The sequence below is a fragment of the Falco naumanni genome, chromosome 3 (genome assembly GCF_017639655.2).
Source record: "Falco naumanni isolate bFalNau1 chromosome 3, bFalNau1.pat, whole genome shotgun sequence".
In the NCBI taxonomy this organism is placed as follows: Eukaryota; Metazoa; Chordata; class Aves; order Falconiformes; family Falconidae; genus Falco; species Falco naumanni.
The window spans coordinates 8,465,806-8,493,127 of NC_054056.1; the positions used below are offsets into that span (position 1 = coordinate 8,465,806).

Sequence of the window (27,322 nt, forward strand, 5' to 3'; positions counted from 1 at the left end):
CATCCCCAAATGATTCAAGAAGCTAGTGTCTAGAGAAAAACAAACAGGCACTGACTTCATCAGCATCTCTCACAGCTGAGAAGTAATCACTTGAATAAAGGCAGACAATTCAAGGTGTTTCTCACAACAGACAGTAACTTCTTTTTTCTCCCCCTGATAGTTACCCAACTTGACCTGAGAAAAGAAAAACAAGAGATCTTGTATTTCTGAGCCATACCTTACACCAACTATGCTCACAGCTATCAGTTTTTAAATCACAATCTGTGTAATGCCACATATCGGGGCTCTCCCACTGCACATTCCACCCTTCACATCGATACTCTCTGACTGGGGATATTATGGCATCATTCTGAAATCCAGGTCAAGGGTCTCTTTGACAGACAAGCTACGCAGGGTGACAGCTTACATAAGACCTTCAGTCCCTCTTCAACATAATGTCGATGCTACAAAACTTAAAGGAACAAGAGGACAGAAGCAAAGCAGGATTTTGCAAGGTGAAAAAATTACTTCTGCGTTTATCAAGCTAAAGCGACAGGCTACTTTGCATGTCTTCAGAGTTACATTTTCAGAGGAGGAACATGTTTCATTTCACTCAAGAATGTTTCACACATCTTTAAATACTTCCTCAGAAAGCAGCCAGGGTTACCTGGCAATTGTGATGATTTTTAAAGACTAGAGTGGTAAGGATCTAAGAGGAGGAAAGTGATATTTCACTTTGTGGTATTCTAACTGGCACAGGACAAGTAGAACAACTATCTACCTGGAAGAGGTAATAAATTCAGTAAGTACCATGAACAAAACTTCACAAGACCATTAGCTTTGACCACGGAGTAGACAAAGACCAAGGATAATATTTGAGGTGAACATATCAGCTCCCACCTCCTCTGAAAATGGTCAGGCAATTTGCGTATGATACTCACAACAGCGATCTGAGAAAAGCTTTCTGAGAACACCTGCTTTTAAGACAGTTTTACGCACAGGCTTTCATAGAAGTAACAATTCCAAACAAGTCACAATTGCTCCACAAATTCAAGAGCAGCAACATAAAATCAATACTATCCTAGGAAGTATCTGTACCCTCAACAAGATCTCCCAATTTTAACAGATAAGTTAGCTGGACTTTCTATTCTCTCTATTACTGTTTGGTGAGAAATCTAAAAAACAGCAGGGACACTGGAGCTGTCTGCACACTCGCTTTGATATGAGGCTGTTAGTTTGGTCTCCACCTGAAGAGTTCATCCCTCATTTACTGTGCTGTGTTGTGATCCATAAAACACTGAAGACAGCCCCTCCCAAATCCTACACTCTTTTCACCTCCCACATATACCAAGAAGCTTAAGGGCTAAGCAGCTGGGTGGCCACTTCAAAAGCAGAGAGCAATCAAGATCCAGAACTATGACTACAGTACAAGAATTCTGATCCCAGACCACTGTATTGATCCACTCTATTAAACCACGATGCTTAGAATTCCTCTTAGTCATTTAAAAAGGTGCTTTAGTGGCCTCTGTAGTCCTACCATATGGGAACAATGATCCACAAACAGTAAATACGAAGCCATGTATTTATTACTTTTTCTCTGAAGTCATTCAGGCTGATGTAAACAACTACTACAATATAGGTCTAAGCAGTCATCCCATAACACTAATTTAAAAAAAAAAAAAACAGGACTTTTTAAAAATGTCCATATAACGCAACGTAGCTCCCTCACTTTAAAAGGCTGTTAGGGGAGAAAAAGGCCCAAGGGACCCATGAAGAGCTGCTATTGTAGCAAGAACTATTATCTAGGGAATGTAATGCCATTTGGAGCCAAGAAAACATCTGCATCATAATCTTGCTTAACAACATTTAAAACCAGAAAAAGTTAAACAAGAACACATTATGATACAGAGCAGGTTATTTTGAACATATTCTACTTTTATCAGGCACAATTACTTTGCTTTCCTTCCAGCAACCACACCAAGACAGAAGTGGATTTGCAGGATTACTATTCAGCCAACCAAACACAGATGAGAGAGAAACAGTGAGATGTCACTCCCTGCATGTATATAGCTACGCTTTTTAGTTATGCTTATCTCCACTGCATGTTTCATTTTTGAAAGAGCTGAACACACTGCTGCCCTCCTGCAATCCTTTCATCTTCTAGAAAGCCTCCAAAATATCTTCATTTGAATCGCCCAAACAAAAACTTGATCAGGTTATTTTTGGAAAACCCCTTTGAGCAGCAAAGGCAAAAACTCTGGTTTTCAGCCACATTACCTATTTTATTTAACTCCATACAACTGCCTATGTATTTGAATTACTCAAAATGGAAGAATAACTGTAGGGTGAGCTCCTACTATGAGCTGATTGACCAGGCATTTCCACTGAAATGCAGCTATAATTAAAGCAATTTTTCTCTAAAGAAAGCAGCATTGTGAGAGTTGCTGAGACCATCTACAAGACTCAAGCTATAGCACTTCAGTGCTCCATAAAATTCCACAGCAGCAGAAACAAATTCTGCTGTATTCCAGTGCTACGGCTGGGGTGGGGTGGGGGGTGGGAAATGGTACAATGGTACAACCTTATCAGAATTAGCAATAGATACTAACAGGACCTATTTTTTGTTGTTCACTATTTTAAAATACTTTTTCCATAAGCATCAATACAGATGATATATCTGTCTAGAGAAACGGTCTTTGAATTCAGATACTGGTCTCATTTTCTCTGACAAGCAGCTTATTTTGATTAATGACAGAGCAGACGTCAGTTTTCTTTCCTACAAAGCCTCTCTTCCCAGTACAGCAGCACTGTTGTAATCATGAGATTAAGTGTGCTTATTCATGTGTGAAACGCAGGCTTGATCTGTCTCGTATTATAGACTGTCTACAGCAAACGGTCAGCATATTCTTCATAGCTTCATAATACTTAACAACTGAAATGTATTCAATTACATCTCACTATCGCATTTACAGAAAACAGTAAGAAATACTTCGTATTTCAAGTAGTAAAACCTTACTAGTGGAAGTATGACCTTCGGTCTTTACTCTTCAGTACACAAACAGGTTCTGCTATGAGGCAACAGGAACACTATTCAAAAAGCACACTCAAAATACTGCATGCAAGAAAGAAGAAGCACAAGCACAGAAAGTCGTGAGACAAAGACATACTATTTAAATGTAACTCTGCATGCAGTAAACCTACACAACAGCTAGTTAATGTCAAGAGAGCCTGTATTTCAAGAGATCATATGATGTCTTGTATGACCTTAAGTGATAGAAAACCAAAGCTGTTGATATTGGCATTTGACCTCCAACACATTTTCATCCCAAAAATAGAGCTAGGTGCATTTCAGTCATCCATGAATACATCCAGCTTGCCCAAGGTCACCCTGAGACCCTGGGAAACCTGTGATAACCTGTCTCCAGACTATACTCATAGGACTGAGTAAGAAACAAAGGATTACACCCACCTCCTCCCCTCAACTGCATCGCTACCACTCTAAGGAAAAAAAAAAAAAAAAAGACCAAACCACACACCATGAAAGAAAATCTACACTGCTTATGCATACAGGTGTATCACAGCAGAATTTGCTACTGTCCTAACTCCCTGGCTTTTATCTTCCTATCTCTTCAAACAGTAAGGACTTAAATCACCACATAATATTAAGGCATGATTCCCTTGTTCAATGTTTAATGTTGTGCAACCGTAAACCTTTGTTTTAATCAGAAAGGGCCAGCTTACTCCCATACCATCATCAGCTATGACTGAATGTGTAAGGTAACAAATTGCAGTGAACAGGCAATTAGAAGATACTCCATCTCTTGATGTCATAAGTTTTTAAACACAAGACAGAAATCACACAAATCCCACAGATTTGTTTTTCTTTACAAATAGGAAGGACAATTAGAAGACATAGGTTATCTTAACACAAAGGATCATGAAGTAGAACAGATTAACAGGAAAAAAAAATCTGTAGTAATTTTCAGATAGTTCTTTCTAAGTTAGGGAAGTACTAACAATTGCTCCACTACCAGTAACTTCTGCTACAACTCTGCTAGCACAACTGAACCAGTGACAATCACAAGTACTGTACACATCTTGCATCTAGAGAACAGACAGAATTCACCAGCGACATCAAGATTAGTCTTTATTTTTGAATTAAAGATCGAGCACAATAAGCTTAATTTCATTATACCCATAAAACATCAAAATTTACACAAGCAGGATATTCTAAAGGTTGGCTGAATTCTGAACCTGCTTTTCCAAGGTATTTCAAAGTCTTGAGGTTAGTTCACTAAATAAATTCGGTATACTCCAGAGATGCAGTGGTTAGCAGGAATACCTCATGGAACTACAGAATGCATTAAACCAACAATGACTTAATGGAGAATTTTTAAAAAATTACAAATTGTTCATTATGTATTTTTCTGCCCAGCAGAAACTTTTATTACTACAAAGCAGCACCTATTCTCATCTACACTTATTTTAACAGTGTTTGCTACAAGAGCCACCACAGAGCTCATTTTACCCTAGCAAACCACAGCAAGGAAACAATAGCAGTCCTGCTCAGTTCCTACGGTTACTATCATCTGCAACACTGGAAAGTTCTTTAATAAGTTCATGTAGGCAAACAGAGACTGTATTTAGACCATCTTAAACAGTCCTGGGAACCCACCTACACACTGTTCTTGCCAGTTTCCATACTACACCTGAATACCAGATTTCTCAATGGTATCCAATACAACTTCTCACCATCCAAGCTTCCATTTTTTTTCTTTCCCTTAAGCCTGGATCACTTCTCTGCAAGTCAATGAGATTTCTTTTAGAAGAAATACAAATAAATAAAAAAATGTACATAGCACAAAGATAACAGAAAAATTCACCTTTTTTTGTAACCGTGTTACTGCTCCTGGGCAGCAATGAATTTAATTCCTCATTAGATTTGAAGCGCTATTTTTGAAAAAAAGGACCAGCTCACAGGTCTCACACATGAGAAGTTGCAACACTATACATGGTTTCAAAAGCAGTCTTCTCTACTACAAGAGCGATGGCATCAGTACTCTGCTGACTACTACCATTTGAAAGGGACTCCATAACTGGTCACATATTTCACGAGAGGAGGAAAAAAACATTAAGCAGTGTTCCAAGTGATTAGTCTGCTTCCAATCTAAACCAAGAGGAAGTATTTTACTACTGCATGAAGTAACTGACTTTGACCACGCTTCAGACATTACTGTAATTTTTACTTCCAGTACTCTCAGTAGATACTCTTAACTGTTGTAAGACTAAAGCAATGGAATCTCATGTAACAGAATGAGGCAATACAGTCATATTAATGTATTTAGGTCTGATATGGTAAAGCCGAGAACAATGCTGCAAAATCAGCCCATAAGCATAGAATAACCAATGCAAATGATTATCAAGCCACACTGAATTTGGTGACCTCATTCACCTAACAATACTACCACATCTCATCATTTACCACTAATAGTAATTGGGAGATGGCAGAGGTACTAGGGCAAAAAAGTTTTATTTTGTGTTTTCATGCCTTGTTCTCCTTAAGTCCAGGACTACTTATCCTTTGCGTACTGAACAATACATTCTCGCAAATTTAAGGGATGTGAAATGTTCAGAGAGAAGAATGAGCACATGGAAAAAAAGGAAAATCTCCTTAGTTTTCATAATGATATGCTAATACCCCATGACATGCAAATTAAGACCACACAAGCCATGCTGAAATGCCTTTCATGCTGAAAATACCTTCAAAAATCAATCTTATTTTTCCTATTACTAAAACTACTTGCAGTCTACAGTGGAGCTAAGCAGAGCACCATAAACTGTTCGTAGCAGCATTTAATCAATCTGTGACCAAGACATGGCTTTTAACACCACCTTCATTCCCACAGTAACATAAACTATGCTTATCATATTTCGCTGCTTCTTCCAAATAAAAACCCAAGATTATTCTTTAGCAGCTGAAGACAGCAAAACAAATTACACTATCATAAATATGATGCAATAGAGTTTTACTTGTAAAAGCATACCTTTGAAGATTCTTGTCTATGAAGTTTCCACCATTTACTGCACATGTGTATTCAACAACTAAACAATCAGGCATTTAGAAGGATGTCACGTCACATTTTTTTCCTGAAACACTAACCTAATCAGGAGCTGACTTAAAAGCTACTTTCAAAACACTACAGAAGAAAATTCACCAAGTCCCAGTTACCCAAGCAACTAAGACCTAATTAAAACTATCCAACACTTCAGGGATTAGCCTGTTTTCTCTTACAGTCCTGTAGCCTCTCCCATGAGATAACATATACAGCTATGGTGAGATTTATTACTTACTAACTAGCTCTTAACATACACTGAATTATGATCTGGCCTGTGAATCAGAATGAACTTTCGTATAAGTGACATTTCAAAACAATTATGTAACTATTTTTTATTCAGGATATGAAATAAATGTTTGTGTCTAGTATATTAGTATCAAATGGCATTGACAGGGCCAATGAAAAAAAAACCAGAACTCCTATAGATGTTTGTCTGACATACAATGCTTGTAATTTTTCTCCAACAAGTGTCTCTATTCAAAATGAGCAGAGATGTGTACTAAGCAAAGATTTTGCCATCATAAATTTTCTAATGCTCCTGAAATCCTAAACCACTGTTGAACTCCCACACAAAGGTAACAGAACAAGATAGTTATATTTACGTTTGGCATCTCAGATACCACAGTTATGCCCTCAGAAGAGGAGCACTCAGCCAACTGCATGGATTCAATAAAAATTTATGCCAAAATATAACTAGACACAGCAGCATTTGTTAAAAGAAGTCAGACTCTAAAGTTCAGAATGTACATCTTCAGCTCAGTTCCAATTTATATTACTTACTCCATGCTTTCAAAATCCACAAAAATTGCTTTGACCAACTACAGAGTTTGCACATCTTTGAGGGACTAATTGTCTGAAGCTTGCCCTAGAAATACAGACTGACTCTCAAGTACCAGCAGGCAGGAGTGACACAATACAGGAGGTTACCACTTGCACCTGTCCACCCACATTATCACCCTGCTGGAAGAAAACCACAGCAGTACCTGTAATCAGGGCACACTGCTAAATTCCAGTAAATCACCAACTGCCTCACAAGCAGCTAAACTATCCTGCCAGTAGGGCGGGGACTTCTAAAGGATGCACAGGTAAAAAAACCCATCCCCAGGTAAACTGTTCCTAGTTGAGATGTCACATCAACAGTATTTTAGTCACAAACTGTATCACTCAAAGCCACAAATCTCATTTATGCACGAAGTCAAGTTAGGTTAAAACTCTGGGGTTTACTTTTTTTTTTAATCTTAAAAGTTCACATTATTGACATTCACCCTGTACTGGAATATTTGATCATGTGCTACTTGAGTTGGAAATTGAGCATCACAACTGTTTCTTTCCAACCACCACCTTTTCTTACATCAGAGCTGCACAGAAATGCCCTACCAACAGACGAAGTTGCAACAGCCCTGGCTCAGTTCATGGAGGAATTCTGACCAAACATACTTCAAATTCCCTTAGCAATGGTGGCATGTACTACTGTAAAGAGAACAGACCCAAGGTGAAATATTATCAAGAACTGAAAAACCTCACAGAAAACCTATACAAACAGATGGCATAATTTGTTTTTTTAAATGCTACTTAGCATTTACAGCTGGAAGTGGCAAATATCTAACATGCCTTGAATATGCAAATTGTAAGATCAACACAAAAGAGGACAATGCAATTTCTTTTAAAGACAGGCAGTCATAACATTGAAACAGACTGCAACCAATTTTCATACACTATTCATAATTACTTTATTACACTGTGAAAGGGTAATCAGTTTCCAAATGATCTAATAACCTTGGGCTGCTCTTAAGTCTTTTATACCATTCTTAACTACAAGCACAGGCTAGGTCTCCAACTTCAAGTTCATTACAATAGTGCAATATTAAACACGCATGTTAGATGTGTTCTTCCTCACATACTTCTGCACAAAACCAGCATACAAGATTACCTAAGAGCATTCAATTAATAAGTAGTAACTGCTATATATAAAAAACAAAAAAATCTATTCCCAGCTCTAATCTCAAAGGAATAGCTTTATTATCAGGAAAGGGAAATCTGATTTTTGGCTCCTTTGTTAGATTTCAATAGGAAACGGAGCAGTATGTTTTTACTGCTTGGAAGAGTAAATTCTACAGGGATCTGTTACTATGTCAAACCTTAAAAAAAAAGTTCCCGTTGGCTTTTTACAAAAATTTAGGCTTGTAATTTACTATCTGCTGAGGCTGCTTCTAGTCATCAGGCACTGACTAAATCCAAGAAACTTCACAACATGAAAAAACATATAACTAAGTTCCAAGGTCCAACTTGTGCTTGGGTTAAAATACCAACTACTGTCTGCTGGGTTTAACAGAAAGGCTGTGAACTTCCCCTCGGCTGAGGAAGTAACATATCGGTCCTGTCCCAGGTAAATGCGTTTATTTTGTAGGCCAATTAGTTAACAGGCTGAAACCTCCACAGTAAAGAACAAACCTAAAGCTACGTCATTTTTAAGTTTTAGAACTTTTTACTGGCATCATTTTACTAGCTAGATGAACAAGTGATTACTGAACTATGGATCAAAAACAGCCAATGAAATGTAAAGCTATCTGCACTTTCTCCAGTTCCCAACAATGATCAAAACAAAGGCCCTGATCTTCCAAAACAAGATTAACACATAAAACCTGACAATAATGTTCAAACTACTAAGTGTTTTTAATTTTAAGCATCTAAACAGAATAACAGCTTATCAGAGCCCAGCTGCTGCTGAAACATTTACTGCCTATTAACAAAAAGTCAACTTTATTTCAAAAACAAGTAATCTTGATCTCTACAAATAAGCAAATTCAAAGAAAACACTGCCAAAAGCAAAGAATTTTTTTTATTGCTTATTTCAAGGAAATTCAAACCAGCACAGTGGACAAAATTCATTACCTGTACAAACTGGTGTTACAAAGCAGTGATGTTGTCTATAACAAGGTTGGTTAGTTTTAATAAAAGGTTTACCTATCACACAGCTTTTTACAGTCAGTTTATTTAATACCAAGGAAAAAAAAAAACCAAAACACCACCCACTGAAAAATCTTCAAGTATCTAACTAAATAAATGTAGGAACCAATATTAAGCATTCCAGATTTTTTATTTCACACTGAATTGTCATATTATATGAAAATTATATCCATTTTCAGACAAGCCTAATCAAACCAAGTTTGCTTTCAAAATTTGCCATTACTTCAAGAGAAGCGTACAGCTGCATTGTTAACAGTATATTTACAGCCACTATTTCTTCCGTGCTTTTGTTGCTAACATTAGAAAAGCCTAAATTCCAAACCTACCATGATATAAAAAACCCCATGTGGTTATTAAGACAACCTACACATCACAATCAAATACCATTTATTCCAGTAGTAAAATGTTTATCCAGTCACCAAGACCTTTTCTTAGCAAAACTTGACAAAAATATATTTCCTAAAGAAGGACAGCTTGTTTTAATTATTTACATTTTTCAACACTATTTGTTCTCACTTTGTATCCAAAGGTCAGAAATCAAACCACTACCTCAGGCAAACTTTGGAATAAATACTAATTTTGTCCACTCTTCTGGAAAGAATTTCTCTTCTGCTAAGGAAGTTTAAATATATATAAAAAAACCACAACAGATTTCCCTCCGATCCATTTAAAGATGCTTCATAATACTTTTCATAAGCAGCTAGCTTACAGGAAGTTTTTCATGAGTCCAATTTATTACTTAATTGACAGTTACATGAATATAGGCTTTTGTGTTCCTTAGTAACAGAGAAATTCCTTCTGTGAGGAACACACACACCAACATGAGGAACAGTGTAACACAGGGCAAGGCTGAACAAGGTCCAGTTGATGTTACTATGATGTAACGATGCCAACCATGATTCCAGTTTCCCTGACACTGCCCTTCTTCCCTAAAATGCCCTTATGAAATCATCTTTTTTTATACATACTAGAAAATACTGGCACATGAATCTACATGTTATTGGCTAGTAAATTACACCAAGGAAAGGCCTGCCCATCTTTCTTTGGGAATCTTCATTTCATTGGATGCTACTATCCATACTATGTGCAGCTCAGCTCTGCATTAATATCAGAAAAATGGAAGAACCTCCCCTTGTACAGCAAAGCCACTTCTGCTTTAGAAACAGGTCTGAGGGGTAGCAAAGTTCAGTGCTCTACACACAAAGATGAAAAACTTTGTTTAAAGATTCAAGCAATTGACCATCAATAGTACGAGATTTACACTAGACTATCAGGTAGCTTTTTATTCTAGGACTACAGTGACTTAAGATACCACTTCTCTTACTTAGATTTAAAACGCAAAATAGAGCTACATGGTGTTAAGTCATTTACCGATCAGAGTCTGACACTTTAAATACACAAAGTTCAAAAGAAGGTTACTTTAAGGAAGTACGCATCTTGGCCAAAACAACACAGCCCACAAAAACTAGTAAAGCTAATATGCAGGTCTGCTGACTGACCCAATCACATCTGTAAACCACCACTTTGGTAAAGCAGTCAGGTCTACTCTGTAGCCTTTATAGAGATGAAAGTGCTGAGTATTTGCATCAAACAGCACAGGCTATATGGAATCTGTGTTTCCTAATGTCTAGAAAACCCTGCTAGTTCTATCCAATTTTCTGAATCTCTTTGCTATGGAGCCAAGTCCCCAACAACTATCATACCCCTAAGAAAGAACTCTCAGATGCAACTTAGCTCCTGAATTGCCTTGGTTTTCTGCTTAGTGCATCCAGCTAAAGCAGAATTAAGAGTTTAACTAAACAGGTCTGGCTGAGAACAGTGGCAGTTCAAAAAAACCAAAGTTTCAGTCATGATTAAATACCTCTGCTTTGGGGACCAGGGTAACTGTGGCCATCGGAGGGGTAAGGCCAACAGCTGGGGACTGCAACAACTCCGGTCAGTACCTTCCAACCCCTGCATCTGTCAGGGCCTGGGCTAACGCTGCAAAGAAAGGTCCACAATTTGAAAATCACTCGGCCAGCAGAGCATTTCATGATAATCTCACCACATGATACCTATTTCTGTGCTCTGCCTTCATAATTGTTTTTTCACCAGCAACTGGATCTCAGGTGAAATATCATGTTTTCCATGTTTCCACAAATTACAGAAATATTCAGTCAGTATTTTACAAACCCTTTTTATACCTTATTCAACATATACAGCACCAGTATAATCTCTGTATCACTTGAAAGAGTCCCAGAAACAAGGAAAGATTAACATAGGCACACTATCCTAACATTCAGAGCCAGCTCTATAAACATGTACGTTCATTAAAGAATACAAAGCATCTCTGCCAGAGAGAACCTTCATAAAAATCTATAGCACACCAGTACCAAGATGAAGCAGAAAACTACTGGAACGACGGGGTTTTTTTCTGCCAATAAACCTCAACCATATGAAGTACTACCAAATAGTTAATTCAGATCCTCAGTACAGGATTTTCGGACTATAGCCTGGACATTCCAAGCTGTACTTGAAGTCGATGCTGAAGTAACTCCACTGAGTTTGCAGAGATTGAAGTATTTCTCACCTGCTGAAATGTGGTTTGCTAAACCAAAGTTTCAGTAGTATGAAAGCGATCTCAGGTGCCAAAAAGGAATAGCATTGTTGGTATGCTTTAAAAATGGTTTAGGTTTTTTTCCAGGCAGAGAGTACAGTCACCGTTTCAAGTGCCGTATCTACACGTAGGTCAATCACTATAGCAGGAACTCATTCACAGCACACCAGAAAAACAAAACAAAAAACACCAAAAAACCCACACACACAAACAACACTCACCCTGTAAAATTAGGAAGTTAGCGATTCATTCTGGCTACTCTTAACCAAAACAATAGGTAACATAATCCCCCTGCAACCCAAAAAACAAGGAGGTTTAGGATTAGTTTATTATTAAACAGCTTCTTTTCTTTGCCACACACAGAAATCAAAACAAAGCCCTGTCACAGACAAGCTATTAACCACTCACATCAGGAAACAAAAGCCCCATCTTGTCACCTTAACATAAACAGAAGTCAGCAAAAGAGGGGTTGAGACACACACCAAGGGATTCTCTACAACCTGTAGTAAAATTGCAAAGACAGTCGATGCATTCTGACAGAACAGCTGTATACATCATTACGTTAATTAAAATTAAAGTCTCGTCTACTTAACATACAAGCAATTCACTGAATCTTAGTGACAAAAGGAGCGAGCCATTTCCTCAAAGCGGCATAATGACACAGAACTTTAACAAGTTGTCTGCTTACACTAAAGGCTACAGCATACGGGAGCCAGAAAAGTATTTAAGAAACAGTCCTGGCTATTTCAAGTAAAACAAAACACTATCAACTATAAAACACACACAAAGGAAGTGGTAGGACAGATTACGTCAGCCCTTGCCTCAATTCATAAATCCTTACGGCAAAACAAGACAAATTCCTAATTGCCTTTCTCTGGAAACATGGTTAAAGGGAATATACGCTTTATGTCTTAAAAATGCGCTACTGAACACCACTCGCTGATGCATCAATTTCAAACTGCCGGGCGGGGGGTGCGGATTGTGTAATCCTAGTCAATTCTATCGCGCAGCCAGATCAAATAACATTTAAAAGAACTGCCTGACAAACACCCAGCCTGCCAGAGTACAATAAGCACTCAAGTGCTCTGGACTCAAAACACCTTTCGCTGGTCCCAGAGATGTTTATAAAATAGTTTAAATACTACTAAATTACAGGGCTGGAAAAAAAAAATAAAAGCTTTTCCATGCTGCTCCTACACAATTCTCAACTTGCTGTTAAGCATCTGAAACGTCTGTCTTATGATACTCACTAGCCATAGATTATTCAAAAATGAGATTGCCTATAAGAACAAAATCTGACGAAAACCGTTGAGTTGGTTGCACGTCTGGAACTAATTGCCTGAAGATTAACGGTTTTACAGTGAAATATTGCTGGTCTGTAGGGTTTTAAATCCAGTTTACTTAGTACTGAGTTCCCAGAAAAAATACATTGGTGGAGCATCTAAAACTACACTTCATTAGATTTCTACTCTCCACCGCCCTCTACTCCATGCCTAACATAAACGTTAAATTAAAAAAAAAAAAAAATCGCCTTGTCAACTGCCATTTTCATTCCCGTACAATTACAGAAGCCCCATATGGCTGTAAGGAGGCCATCCAGCCACACAATACCCCGTGCCGTGCAAAGCCACATGTACTCAAGAGCAGCTTAAAACCGGTTGCAAAAACAAAGCAGGGCTGATTTCTTCTTAAGGAAACAAAGTGGCCCCGCAGGTCTCCTGTCACTATCTCAAAGCACGATTAAACATCGCTAAAAAAAGAAAAAGTTACGCCACACACTGTACCAATTAGTACTTCAAAGGCATTCCACTTTATCAGACGCAGTGAAAAAGTACTTTCTTTCAGGATAAGGAAAATGCAATCCTTACTTCCTTATCTCATTTGCTAAAAAAAAAATAATAATAAAAAAAACCCACACAAACCACAAACCACAGAATTCAACGCAGCACAACGTTCGGCTTAACTGTTTATATTTAGAATACAGAGGTAAAGCATTTGTTATAGAAAGAAAACCCTGCGGTCTTACAACATTCTGAACTTCCTAGGCCAATAAAAACTATCGCCTCACCTACTGCGCCGATCCAACTTTTTCCTGAAACAACTGAAGCAGAAGGGAAAAAGAGAATCAAGTCAAGCTGCTTCTCCCCAGGTGCCTTCTGTGTTATCATTGGCCACGGCGCAATTAGTAAACTTTAAGAGCAACCTTAACAACCTTCCTCTTCCCAACGCTACTTGTAGGCAGAAGGCACCGAAGTTGCCCGGTCGGCCTGGCTCGGAGAGCCGCTCTCCGTGGCACGGCGGAGACCGAGCCCCGGGCTGCTCCCGGCAGCCCCGCGGCGCGGGTCCCCGCTCCGGCCCCGGGGTGCGCCCACCGCCTGCCCGGGCTCCGTCGCTCACGGGCGGACAACCCCTCCGCGGCCCAGCCCCAGCAAACCCGCACCGCGCGGAGCCTGGGGGCCGGCCGCCGTGCCCAGCGGCGCACCCCGCCGCCGAGCAGGAGGCGGGAGCAGGGCAGGGCTAAGAACGGAGGAAGCGGGGGCCGTGGCAACGGGAAAGCGCAGCTGGTGAACAAAAGGAGGCCCCTGCACCTCACCGCCGGGCAGCTGGGCCGGGGTTGCAGAGCATGCGGCGCAGCGAAAGGCGTCGCCCGGGCCCGCCGCGGCCCTCGCCCCCGCCCGGCCACCCCCTCAGCAGCGCGGCCGCCGCCACATGCCGCGGCCGCCGGCCCCCACCCGGCCCCGGGAGGAGGCGGGCCGCGCCACACGGCCCCGGGTGGGGGGGTGTGCGGCGGCGGCGGCGGCGCGGGGGGAAACCCGGCCAGGAACTTCCCCCACCCCCACCCCCTTCCGCCCCGCCGCGCCTCCCCCCTCCCCGGCCCTCACGCACCGGCCCGGTCCAGGCGGCGGGACGCAGGCACGCACACGGAGGCACAGGCACACGGAGACACGCGCTCCTTCCCCCGGCGGCGGCCCGCCTCTGCCTCCGCCCCGCTCAGCCGAGCCGGAACCGGGAGCCCCGTGATTGATGGCAGCTCTTTAATAGCGTGGTCAGCTAGAAAATGCATCTGCAAGCAAGATATGAAGGAGGCAAAGCACCCCCGGGAGCGCTCGGCGGCTCACACCCAGCGCTGCAGCCGGGAACGGCACTGCCGGCAGCCCTCCGCGCCTCTACAAACGCTGATCAAAACACACAGGGGGTGGGGAAAATGCAGATAAAACAGACGGGCGGAGGGAGTGCATCCACACGCGGCATTCGCTCCTAAGATGGATAAGAAAGAGACGCCCGTCCAGTGTCACGTTAAAAGACACAAGGATTTTGTTGCAGTGTGTTCAATTAGTAAGCCATTTTGTTTAAAATCCCTTCTACGACGTCTTCCCTCCCCCCATTAGAAATAAATTAATCTGCTCGGCAAAACATGTTCTTTTAATTGTATTCAATTGGCATTTTTTACAAACGATGAATATTAATCTCTTTCTAGGCATCTTCATGCAAACCTGCAACTTGACTGGATCTCACAATGTCTCACACTGTTCTTTACCACCACAGCCATGACCTTTCAGCTGCTAGTACCGACTTAATTTCAGAGCAAAGCTTTGCTATTTCCTTTGCAGAGTAACATGCAAAACAAATCATCTATGTAATCCATTACCTGAGGGCAACGTATACTTTTCCCCGACAAGCAAACCCATTTCCTAGCCACGTAGTAGTATTTTACCTATTAAAATGAGGGAGTACACCTTCTCAGAGCTGGTTTTACAAAGCCAAGCTAAAAAATAAAAATGTAAATAGTAGTAGTAATCATCATCATCAAGGTTTGTGGACCCAATTAATTACAGCAACACTGTCAAGTACTGTCTGCCAACTAATTCTTTCCAGATGCTGTTCATTACTCATAACTGTATTTTTCCTCTCTGTTTATCCGTACACATTTCTGCCATGTTTTGTACTACATCACAGAGTCCTTCAGAAGACAAAGATCCAACTTCAAAATGTTTTCTACGCTTAGTAGAAATAGCTACCTAAAACCACTAACAAAGCTGAAGTAGCTGATTAATTTTAATGCCATTGCCACATTGCAAGCCTGCTATGATCAATACAAATTGAAGATGGTACACCGCACAAGCTTAGCTCCTGCAATAATCACTGTACAACAGCTTCTGAAATGGAGTGTATCTTCAAAAGAATTGGTTCTGAACTTTGTAACCAAGTAGCTGTGGAGCCGTAGCTCCAAACCTACCAGAGCTGAAATCCAATCCTGAAGTCGGTATAAAGCAACGACACTGCATTTATCCTCACTTCAATTTTCTAATCAAATGTAGCTTGACACGTGGCAAATCATAGAAGGGAACTTACTTCGCCAGTGTGTATTTAAATCGGTGTTTAATTCTAATGACTTCCAAAAGAGCTTTCCAGCACTAAGTTAAATCAGGCCACATTTATTTATTTGAGAAACAACCCCTTTGGTGATATTTGCTCAAAACCACCTTATCCCTTCAGGGCAGATGACTCAGCCAACTTGGATCACAAATCTTAAGGTCACTATACATTGGGAAAATGCACTCAAATTAAAGAAATTAATAATGCATCTGTGTAATTTTTTTAATCCCATTCGGATCAAAGTTGTTTAAGGAATACGGAGTTGAGCATCCAGCAGCTTGAACACAACAACAGAATAGGAGAGTACGGAGTCTCAGACACTGTCTCACAAATCCAAGGCAAACCAACTTCAGAATTCAGCAATGTGGTAGATGGCAGTGGAATCATCTGAAGTCCCATCTGTTTTCATACAGCATATTGGAGATTCTTGAATGAACTGAACAGCTACAGCATTCAATCACTGACATCAGAAACAACTGAACTTTCACTAATTGGCTTTCCTATGAGATATGGAGATCTGCCCCCATTTCACAGACTAAAATAAAACAAACATGCACAGTGTACAGCCTCAAGCTCAATTTTGCAACAGGGACTTTTTATCTTGTCTTTTGGAAATTGATTTTAAAAGATGGAAATCTTCTCTTGGTCATGAAATACACCTTTGCTAGTCACAGCGTTATAAACTTACAACAATATTTCTTTTAATATCAATGCTAAAATCATGCATGCCTGAAAAAGGGAAGAAAAGTGTCAGTTATACACACACAAAAGCCATCAAGACTTCTTGCACAAAAACTACCTCTACAAGGGTTAGGCAAATACACTGCCAAGAACAGACCTAGAGCAGGCTTGAGTGGAGATTCACTGAATGATGGCTTTGGAACAATTGCTAACAGACCTCGCACAACATGTCATGTTTGGTCCAGTGTGCTTTAGTTATCTGGTGTTACACAATGAAGTAATAAAGCTCAATTCCACTGCATGCAAAATCCAGTCCAGTTTTCCTGGCAGCCTTCATTTATCTACACAACCCTGTCATGTTGAGTACCATTAACAGATAATGAACTGAGACAAGGGATGCAGTTACAAGCAAAGCACTCTCCATGCCACAGGCCTAAGCATGCAGCCAAGGGAGCTGATATTTATTATAAACATTATAATAGAACACCTAGTTGAAGAAACATCAAGGTCATGACAATAAACAACAGAAACTGAAAATCTGAAAAAATAAGGCTTTGACTTGCTGTCAGTAAATTCCTAACATTGCTTAAAGGCAGGTACACATACACACCCAGGTACACCATCTCTCCTTACAGCTAAGAACTGGAAAGCACCTGTTAAGAGTTTTCAGCGCCTTCCATGAATACTGTAACACTTCATTTACTGTACCTATGCACTTCAGCTCATGAAAGATTGAGCAATAAGAAGTGAGACAGTGTATCTTCAAAGGGCTGTAAAATGTGCTGCTTTCTAGACATACTACTCATAACAAACAAGAATAATTCATAACTTCACACAAGAGTCCTACCGTATTTGAAGAATATTAAATACAGACATACAAATTTGAAGAATATTAAATGCAGATACACTCCCTCCAAGCCACAAAATCTATTGATCAGCAGCATTCTCCACTTCTGACAGAATTAGCTATCAAGGACACATAAACATTTCACCTGCTAGAAAAACTGCTCCAAAGGAGCCATTTCAGGTCTACCAAATATGTATACACTTCAAACACAAACTAACCATAAACAGGCTTAATGAGATTATACAGATTAAATGAGTAAATGAACTTTTTTTAAAAAAAAAGAAGACATACAAAACAAAGAGGTCTCACAAACACTTAAAAACAGCTCACTCTGAAGTCATACAGTTAATACACCCAGTTAACTTTTTTAAATGCAGGCTGAAGTACGCTGACTCGCACAAATGGTACAAAAAACCAACCTTAACATAGAGGTATGATTACAACAAGTGTTTTCTACAAGCTAATGTAACACTACTTCCCAGCTTAGGCAAGCAATAAGTGTAACACATTAAACCCCTGCTAAGCTGAACCTATTTTTAAAAGGGGACTTAATAGTGTCTTCAGAGCTCCATAGAAATAAAGCCCTCCCCTTGGATCTGGCATTGGGTAAGGGGCAAGAGGAAAGGAGTAAGCTCATGGAGAACAAGTTAACAGCTTAATATTATTGTCACAGCACTGTTTTTCTTGTGTGTCACTTAATTCCAGACCTCATGAACAGCTTCCCTTTCACTGCCAGTGCATGTATTCCCAGCCAAAACAACAGTGATACCTCCAGTCAAACCAAGAGTCTGAAGCTGAGGCAGCTTAAGCTAAAAATTAGCTAGAGAATTCTGGAGGCCACCGGTCAACTAAAGATTCCTCGGCAAAGCAGAGGAAATGTAGGCTGGGCTACTAGCATGAAAGGTCACCTCTTAACTGCGCAGAACAGCAGAACTATTTCTTTCCCATTCCCATTTGTTTTTAATTCAACATCAAAGCATCTACCTATTCTAAACACGGAACCTTTGGTCAGGTTAGAGGTGATGTTTTCTTCTTTTACACTGTTTTATTAGTACAAATACAGCTGAGTAACTGACACTCAGCTCTTGACAAGACAGTTACTACTGTCTAAACACAAATTTCTTCAACCTTGCTTGAAGCAGGAAAAGTCTTTTGTCTACACTTGCAGATCTGAGCCCATGTGAATACCCAACAGGAAACATGCACTGAGTTTTAAGCAGCTTCTTGCCACAGCTCTAATTCAGCTACAGTTTGCTCCACAAATTATACGAGGGTGCTTTTCCACACTACTAAAATGTATTCCTTAGGAGGAAATTCAGCGAAATGTTATTATTGCTCTAACACAATCAAAAGGCCATTTCATTCTGTAATCAAAGTCAGCCTACAGATACTGCAAACCCTGCACACAGTTAAACGGTCTTGCCCACTTCAGCCTACATTTACATATACAGCAGACAGCAGGTTTTAAGAATCAGCACATGAAGAGTTATTTTAATTTAGTGTATAACTGTTGGATCAACCATTTCCTTGCCTCTCTCAAATCCCCAAATAGAACTTGTACCCTTTTACAGACCATGAACCTTCAGAGCTTTGGCTTCTTTTTGTTGGGTTGGATTTTGCTTGGTTGGGTTTGGTGGCAGTTTTTTTATGGGGTTTGGTTGTTCTTGTTTGGGGTGAGGGTGGGGTCCACATCCACCTCTCCCCCTGCTCTCTCTGCCCCCCACCCCCCCCCCAAGCCTCTAGGTACGCAACGTCTAATCTGCTAAACTGAAAAACTAGCATTATCACACATCTCACAGTTCAAGAACTATGACTCCTTTTCTGTACTTACACAGTGTTCAGGTTTATATTTCAGAAGACTTTCAGTCAAGACATAAGTCCTTACAGGTCACTTAAAATCTGATGCCACATCAATACTCTGGGAAAGGAGACCCCTATCAAGCGCAGAAGTCTGAGGAACTTCAGCCTTATGAATTTCCGGGCACTGCTGTTGCTGTAACTGTCACCAACAACTCCTTAGCCACCCCTGTAAGGTAACGGCTTTGGACCAAACTCTACCTGACAAGAGAGGCACAATTCTTGAGAGCAAAGCACAAATGCAAAAAAATTCCTCCAAAGAAAAAAAAAATCCCAGGACCTGTGCACTTGTGGTACTTAGTGCTTGTTATGAGGTAAAAAACAAACAAACAAAAACACCACCACAACACACACAAGTTGCCTCAGATTCCTTCTCAGCCCATTCAAAACCTGTGACAGCCAAAAACTTACTGTTGGTATAGGCAGTACATCACTAGCTGAAGTGCTGCATAACTCCATTCTACATGTCTTTGGAAGAAATCTGGTACGGTTATTTTTATACATCATCTTGGATGAATGCAGCATTGCTGTCACAGTAGGAAAGAAAAAACAAAAGTTGTTCCCCAGGGAGCTGTGAAGACTAAGGCAATTCACGTGCTAACATGTGAAATCTCAGGATTTTACAGGAAGGCCTAGCTTAGTAAGTGGGGGGGTTGGGGGGTGGCGGGAAAGCAGCAAAACCCAAACAAATGAGCCCAGCCCACTAGGATTTCAATCTCAACCCCCCACGTAATTAATTGAATGTTCACAGTAGGGTCAACCCATACCCTGCTCCCTGTTCTCCCCCCTCCAAATGCTGAAGACTCAATTCTACCAGCTACAGAAACCCAAAATAGTTGCACATCAAAAAGGACAAATATCAGCCAGACAGTATGCTTTCTTGGTCTGGGCGGGTGGGGTGGCATGGAACACAGACAGAAAACATACACACACACAAAAAAGATTAAAAAGCTGAGGGTTATTGTGACCAAGTCACAAGGGAACAAGTAATGAGTCAAGTAACTTGAAATCCAGATATAGCTTTCATATCCTGAAATCAAAACAAACTAGGCAAGACAAATCTAAGCAAAAAAGTTCATGTCAGCTAATCATAGAAATCACTTTTTTCAATATTCCTGCTCTGGTTTGTTTCCCCTTCTCTGTAGGGATCAATACTTAAGTTTAGAAGTGTTTTTGTAGAAAATCCCTGCCCTAGGAAACTCCAGATTATGAAATGGTACATTGTAAACCAAGAATATTAGAATAAAGTCCAGTTGTGTCTGCCAGATTATATGGTATTTGCAGCAAGACATCAATCTGTTCAGCAACTTCTTGAATTTAACAAAGTGACACACAAAATTTATTTTAGAAGGTATTATATTAAACAAAACAAGAAAAAACCCAAATATTTGTCAAGAGAGTCATATTTAGGACAACTTTACATATTTGAAAATTTTTTAAGTTTTTAAAAAACAAAACCAAGCAGACATTTTTTCCTCAGCTGTATATAGAAAAAGCAAACAAAATAAAACTCTCATTAATTAAAGGGGGGGAGAGGAGTAAAGCAACAAAAAATAATAAACATACCTTTTTGAACTCTTATTAAAAGCAACTGTAAACCAATGGAAGTTTGTGTGTTCTTCCCTCCAGTTTCAACTACAAGTATCTTCACAAATGGAAAACTTGATACCTCTATCAGCCTATGGTATGTTTAGACTATTATAAAGCATGCTTATACTCACAAGCTCAAGGAAATGACTGCCAAATGCTTCCTTTACAACCTTCCTTCCAGAATAAGACTATTTACCAAGAGATTTTCTCAACACCCCAAGTATAGCAGAAATTGAACTAACAGATACGTAAAATTTGCAATGGATTTACAGTCTTCTATTGAAATCACAGTGGACTACAGCTCGCTTTTTTTAGTGTAGTAATGACTTCCACATTCAAAGGCTTCAGAAAAGTCAACAGACTTCTTTTTTTAAAGTGACAGTAACCACAGGATGTGACCATACCTACAATAATCTTTCCCTACAGACAGAGAGATAAGCTCTAAAACCAGAAAGTTTCTACTATAATCTTGATAAAATGTTAACACTCCGAAACCACATGACCCCAAGTTCAGTTACATAGGGAAGGAAGTCTTGATTTCTCAAAACTATGCAAGATGCCTAGCATATGAAAATAACGTCAGGCACTGCTCCACCACACCCCTCCAGAATCCCCCAAAACATGGAGTAGTAACAGGAAAGTTTAGGTTATTATTCTTCTCCTCTTCCCTCCAGAAATTCATAAGAGAAAGCAAACGAGACAGCTTCCATCTCATAGGAAGAACTAGGGTTTTTTTGTCAAAAACTGATACTTTCCCACAAGCATCCAGACATCTTGAGAGCCTTAAAGGGGGGCGGGGGGAACACCACTCACCACAGTAAGAATTACAACTAAGTGTTAGGCATGTATGGCCTTGGCCACACTACAGCCTCTTACAGTTAAGAAACTATACCTTTTATCCTTCTGGAAAAGGTCTCTTTTACACCCTGGAAGACTTGATAAAAGAGATAAATTTAAACTGTACTGCTCAGAGCATAACATGACTTTCCTTAAATCATGCAAATTATGTAATCAGTTTGCTGGACTCATCTCATTTTGATTTGTTTTTCAAACAGACAGGGAGTTACTGATGTAGGAACATATTTCACACAGCAGCATTCAACCACCTACACAGAAGCTGTAAGTGAACTAAAAGCAAGCAGCAGATTTTTGATAGCTAATATCAACCAATTAACAGTCAAAGAGGCCTTTCAAAATTAGTTTCACAATATTTCTCATACTGTAAATGAAGAGGTGGCAGTAGTTAAGCATGCTTTATGCTAGCTTATCAAACACTCTCTCAGAAAGTAATGCAGCTTGCTGTATATTTTAACATAAATCAGTTCTGTGCCACTTGTCAGAACAATGCACGTTTTCCTATCAGCATTTAACATAACATAAAAATCACACTAAGGGGCTTAAAAATCCTATTCACATGACTATATTCTGACTGAACTTCCTTCAACATTCTTAAGTAAAAAACACACTGGTCTTAACTATGTTCACCTGTTTCATATGTAATGCAGCTACTACAGAAAAACACCAATTAACTTAGTGTCTTTAGGAAGGCTATACTGGCAACAAGCCAGTTTTTCCCTGACACTGTTCTTTCAATGGCCTATCAGTAAAATAATTTAATGTAAAAGGCCTACAGGTCTTATATTTAGTTGTCTCTTCTTGCGATATGGAGAAAAAAACAGCTATCCACACAAGCCAAGACAGAAAAATTTCCCCATCAGAACTGTGCAACCAAGTAATTTCAAGGCAACATTGTAATAAGGATAGCTCTCACCTATTAACGTAAAGTACTTGCAGAAAACTGTAAAACATCAGAGTATCATTCCCTCCAATTCTAAACTGGGTTCCAGCCATTACATCTTTGATGAAATCAACTGCCTGCAAACTGCAAATCAAAGACCTAACTGAAACACACACACAAAGGAACAATTCCATAAAACAAACATTCATTTAAGAAAATATTTACATGTTCTACATTAAATTTACACAAAAATCAAACATTCCTGGACAACAGGAATGTATGAATTCCAGACAATATGAGGCAAGTTTCCAGTGAACAATAAACAAACAGCTTTAAAGCCATGTTGTGGTTTAACCCTGGCCTGCAACTAAGCACCAGGCAGCTGCTAGCTCACCCCCCCTCACCCAGAGAGATGGGGAGGAAAATTGGAAAAGAATGTAAAACTCAAGGGTTGAGATTAGAATTCAACAGGTAAAGCAAAAGCCACACATGCAAACAAAGCAAAACAAGGAATTCATTCACTACTTTCCATTGGCAGGCAGGTGTTCAGTCATCTTCAGAAAAGCAGGGCTCTATCACACGTAACGGTTACTCGGGAAGACAAATGCCGTAATGCCGATGTCCCCCCGCTTCCTTCTTATTCCCCCAGTTTATATACTCAGCATGATGTCATATGGTATGGAATACCTCTTTGGCTAGTTCAGGTCACCTGTCCTGACTGTATCCCCTCCCAGTTTCCCATGCCCCTCCAGCCCTCTCACTAGCAGGGCCCAAGAAACCGATAAGTCCTTGATTTAGTATAAACATCACTCAGCAACATCTAAAAACGTCAGGGTCCTATCAACATTGTTCTCACATCATAGCCAAAACACAGCACTGTACTAACTACTAAGAAGAAAATTATCTCCATCCCAGCTGAAACCAAGACAGTATCCACCCCTTATTCCATACCATTTACGTCATGCCACACTTTCCAATGCAACCTCATTAACCACCATCACCCTTCACGTCCTTTCATATAATACACAAATAATTGTTCCCCTAGTCTATGCACCACGCCATAAAAATGTCTATAAAAGTGTCCACTGAGTTCATTTAGTACATGAACACAATCTCTTATGGTCATCACTCGGGTGAAGAGAGGTTGTGTGTTGTATGGAGTTATCGGGCATCAAAGCCAGCTCAGGTCGGGTCACTGCTGCACTTGCACTGCTTCTTGTAAAGCTTGTCCTCCAATGGTTCAGGTGGTTCTTGCTATATTCATTCCTATAACGTGAAACTCAAGTCATGGGTTACAACAATTTAAAGGTATACCCACTACAATCTCCACCCCTGGACCCTTCAAGACCAGCTCACAGGGTTTAATATTGCAATGAATTCCTCCCCTTGCCCCTGCTTCAGCTTGGACTTATCCACAGACTGCAGTCCCTTAGGGTTGTATCTGCTCCAAGTGGCACCTCAGCTACAAGCCACAGTCTCTCCAGGAGTATACCTGCTGCAGCATAGACTCATCCACAGCCACCGTCTCTTCGAGGTGCATCTGTTGGAACTCCAGTATGGCCTTACCCATGGGCCATGACCATAGACCTGCTCAAGCCTCGCCTTACCAACAGCCACAGTCCCTTCAGAAGTAGATCAGCTCCAGCATGGCCTTATCCCTGGCCACAATCCCTGCAGGGCTGTACCTGCTCTGTCGTGGGCTTAGCCACGGCCACACACTTTGAGGTACTCCAGCATGACCTCATGCACAGCCACTGATGCTTCAGGGTGTACCTGCTGCAGCACGGACTTGTCCTTGGGCCACTATTCCTTCAGAGGCATACCGGCTGCAGTGCCGACACAACCATGGCTACAGATGCTCCAAGATACACCTGCTCAGGCATGGACATATTCACGGCCACACGTTTTGGGTTTTCCTGCTCCTACATGGACTCATCCACAGGTCACAGTCCCTTTGACTCAAGTTCACACTGGAGTTCCAGTCTGTCCAGTACAACAGCAATGCCCTGGCCATCTGCCAGCCCAGGCACATCACCATTAGTGTTGTCAAAATGTTCCCGGGCACAGCAGAGTAAGATAATAAGCAGTACAGCAAGCAGCAGACACTAACTTGCACTAGACTTTAATACACAGCAAGGCAAGCAAGCCCCATGGTAAGCATAGAAACCTGCCCTTTAATAGCTAAACAGCAATAACAGCTATAAATTTGATCTAGCACATTCCAATGTCTTCGTTTCTCCCCTCAAGTACTGACAACAGCCCAACTGAAAGCATTAAAAAAACCCACAATGCACAAAGTTAAGCGACATGTTTGGTTTCCACACCAGCTAACAAGTTGATTCATTAATCAAGACATGAACTAAAGAACAAAAACAGTGTGCAAAGTGCACCAAACTCCAGAGGTGCAGGTCTTCAGGCAAGTGATACATAGAACCCTCGAGGTGCTCTTTGTTCCGACTAGGAGCTATTACCTCATTCTTCTGAACACAGGATCTAGGCCAGGGGTCCTCAAACTACAGCCTGCGGGCCGGATACAGCCCCCCAGGGTCTTCAGTCCAGCCACCGGTATTTACAGACCCCCCTCACCGGGGTTTGGGGGGGGGGGGGGGGGGGGGGCGGAACCAAGCAGCCACAGATGACTGCCTGCCACTTCACCCACACACCAGCCCCCTGGTTAAAAAGTTTGAGGACCCCTGGTCTAGGCTTTGACAAGGTGACTGACAGGAACCTCTGAATTTTCATGCTACTGTTTCATCAGGAAAAAGTGTACATGTACATCTCACAAGTTCATTAATAATCCATTAATAAGACTTATTAAAGTTTGGCAGACAACTTCCTCATGAAGTAAGATCTGCTTCATTGCTTTTTAGGATCTGAACATGTCGAGGGTGGCATATCAAGAGGTGAAAACATAATGTGAAGGTTACACTTTGTTTCAATTTCCCCAACATAGTCATCACTAAGCAGTCACAGAACACACACTAGATAATCCATTTCACTGTCGTTTACAACCTTCAGAATGAAGATTTTCAAGCGACACGTCTATAACAGCACGTGCACGTGTAACTTCACTCATGTAACCACAGACAGACAGCAAGAAAAACTACTGCTCTGAACAAATGAAAAGGTCACACTGCACACATCTAACTTCCATGAGGATGCCAGTGCACGGCACAAGTCATGGCTATAAAATATATTACGCAGGGAATTGTCAGGAGTGAACAAACGGGGGCAGAGGGAGGGGTATCAACTAAAAGTTGATGGAGGGGGAACTGGAGAGCTAACCAACTAGAATCAAACCCTGTTTTTTCAGGCTCATTGTAAAGCACAGTTGTTAACAGTGGTTAAATATTAACAGTGAACGCAATTTCAAGAAAGCAACATGAAATACACTCCATAGCCTCCCTTTAAAGGCATGTAAGCAGTGATTGCTTAGTCTGTTACCCAACTTAGAGTTAAAAGTCAATCAATTCCAACCCCAAAAATCACCTACATTTTTCAAAAGGGGGGGACTACAAAATACACCCTTGTCATTTCCCTTGCTACTTATTTCTTAATGAAATCACACTTTGGGATACCAATAACCAGATATGCAATGGATATATTTTAAATAAGCAGATCTCACTGGACAAATGAGGTCAAGAACAAGCCTGACAATGCTGTTTAGACTCAGATCTTGGAATGAATAGACAAGAGAGCCTTTCATGGCTTCCACTACAAAGAAACCCATCATTAGACCTCATTTTTGTCAGTCACCCAAGAGCTGAAGATATATACAGGAGGTGGTGTTTGAAAGGAAGGACTCTGAAATCAAATAGCTCCCAAGAATACAACTATACCCTTTCCAGATTAATACTTCTACTGCTTTCCCCTCCATTAGTCCAACTTAGAAGTGGGAAGCACCATGTTTTGCTCATTAGTTTCAGAGCTTAGGTGAGGGTGTTCAGTTTGTTTGTGGGTTATGGTGTTGGTTTTTTAAATAACCTTTAAGGTAGCTCTCTGTTGATTAAAACATTTTCATCCTTCAATGAGTTTGGTTCCTATTAGTTCAGACTGCAGAGAAGACATTGATTTTTACTACAGTCAGGATCAAGAGAAATAGCAGCTTTTCCAATTAAACAACTGCTCACTATGTTAAGTAGAAAAATATGTCCACAGCAATAACGCGCAAGTGTCCAAAGCACTCTTCAATGCCAACAAAAGCTAACATACATGCTTGTAATAACTTCAACCTTTAACTTGAAAAGGGAGGAAAACTCCATGTATTACAGACAGTTCAGCTTCTGTTAACATTGCTGATAAGAAGCTGCAACACTGAGAAAAGCTCAAAATTACAGACAACTCATCTTCCAGCTCTGAATTACCATCATTATACCACACAAATCACAACACTGGGCTCCAGCCTACTACAACAGAAATCACAACCAGAAATGGTCTAGTAGGCTGCTGCTGCTGCTTGTCCTGTTAAATGAACCTTTTACACCAAACAAATCTATACAGTTCTTGCATTATAGTGTTTCACAGAGTTGCACTGTAAATCAAAGATTTTATTCCACAGCCTGCAGCTATTCCCA

At 40.5% G+C, this 27,322-nt stretch overlaps 1 protein-coding gene across 4 annotated transcripts in view; it reads right to left on the minus strand.

Annotated features, from left to right (window-relative positions):
* RERE (arginine-glutamic acid dipeptide repeats) overlaps positions 1-27,322 on the minus strand; it is a 254,169-nt gene that overhangs the window by 188,341 nt on the left and 38,506 nt on the right. Inside the window, exon 1 of one of the 4 annotated variants that reach the window (XM_040585409.1) lies at positions 14,545-14,757. The exons of the other annotated variants lie outside the window; for them this stretch is intronic. The gene's annotated coding sequence lies outside the window, so the exon portion shown is untranslated. Of the gene's footprint in view, positions 1-14,544; positions 14,758-27,322 lie in introns of those variants that run through there. 4 annotated transcript variants of the gene reach the window in all.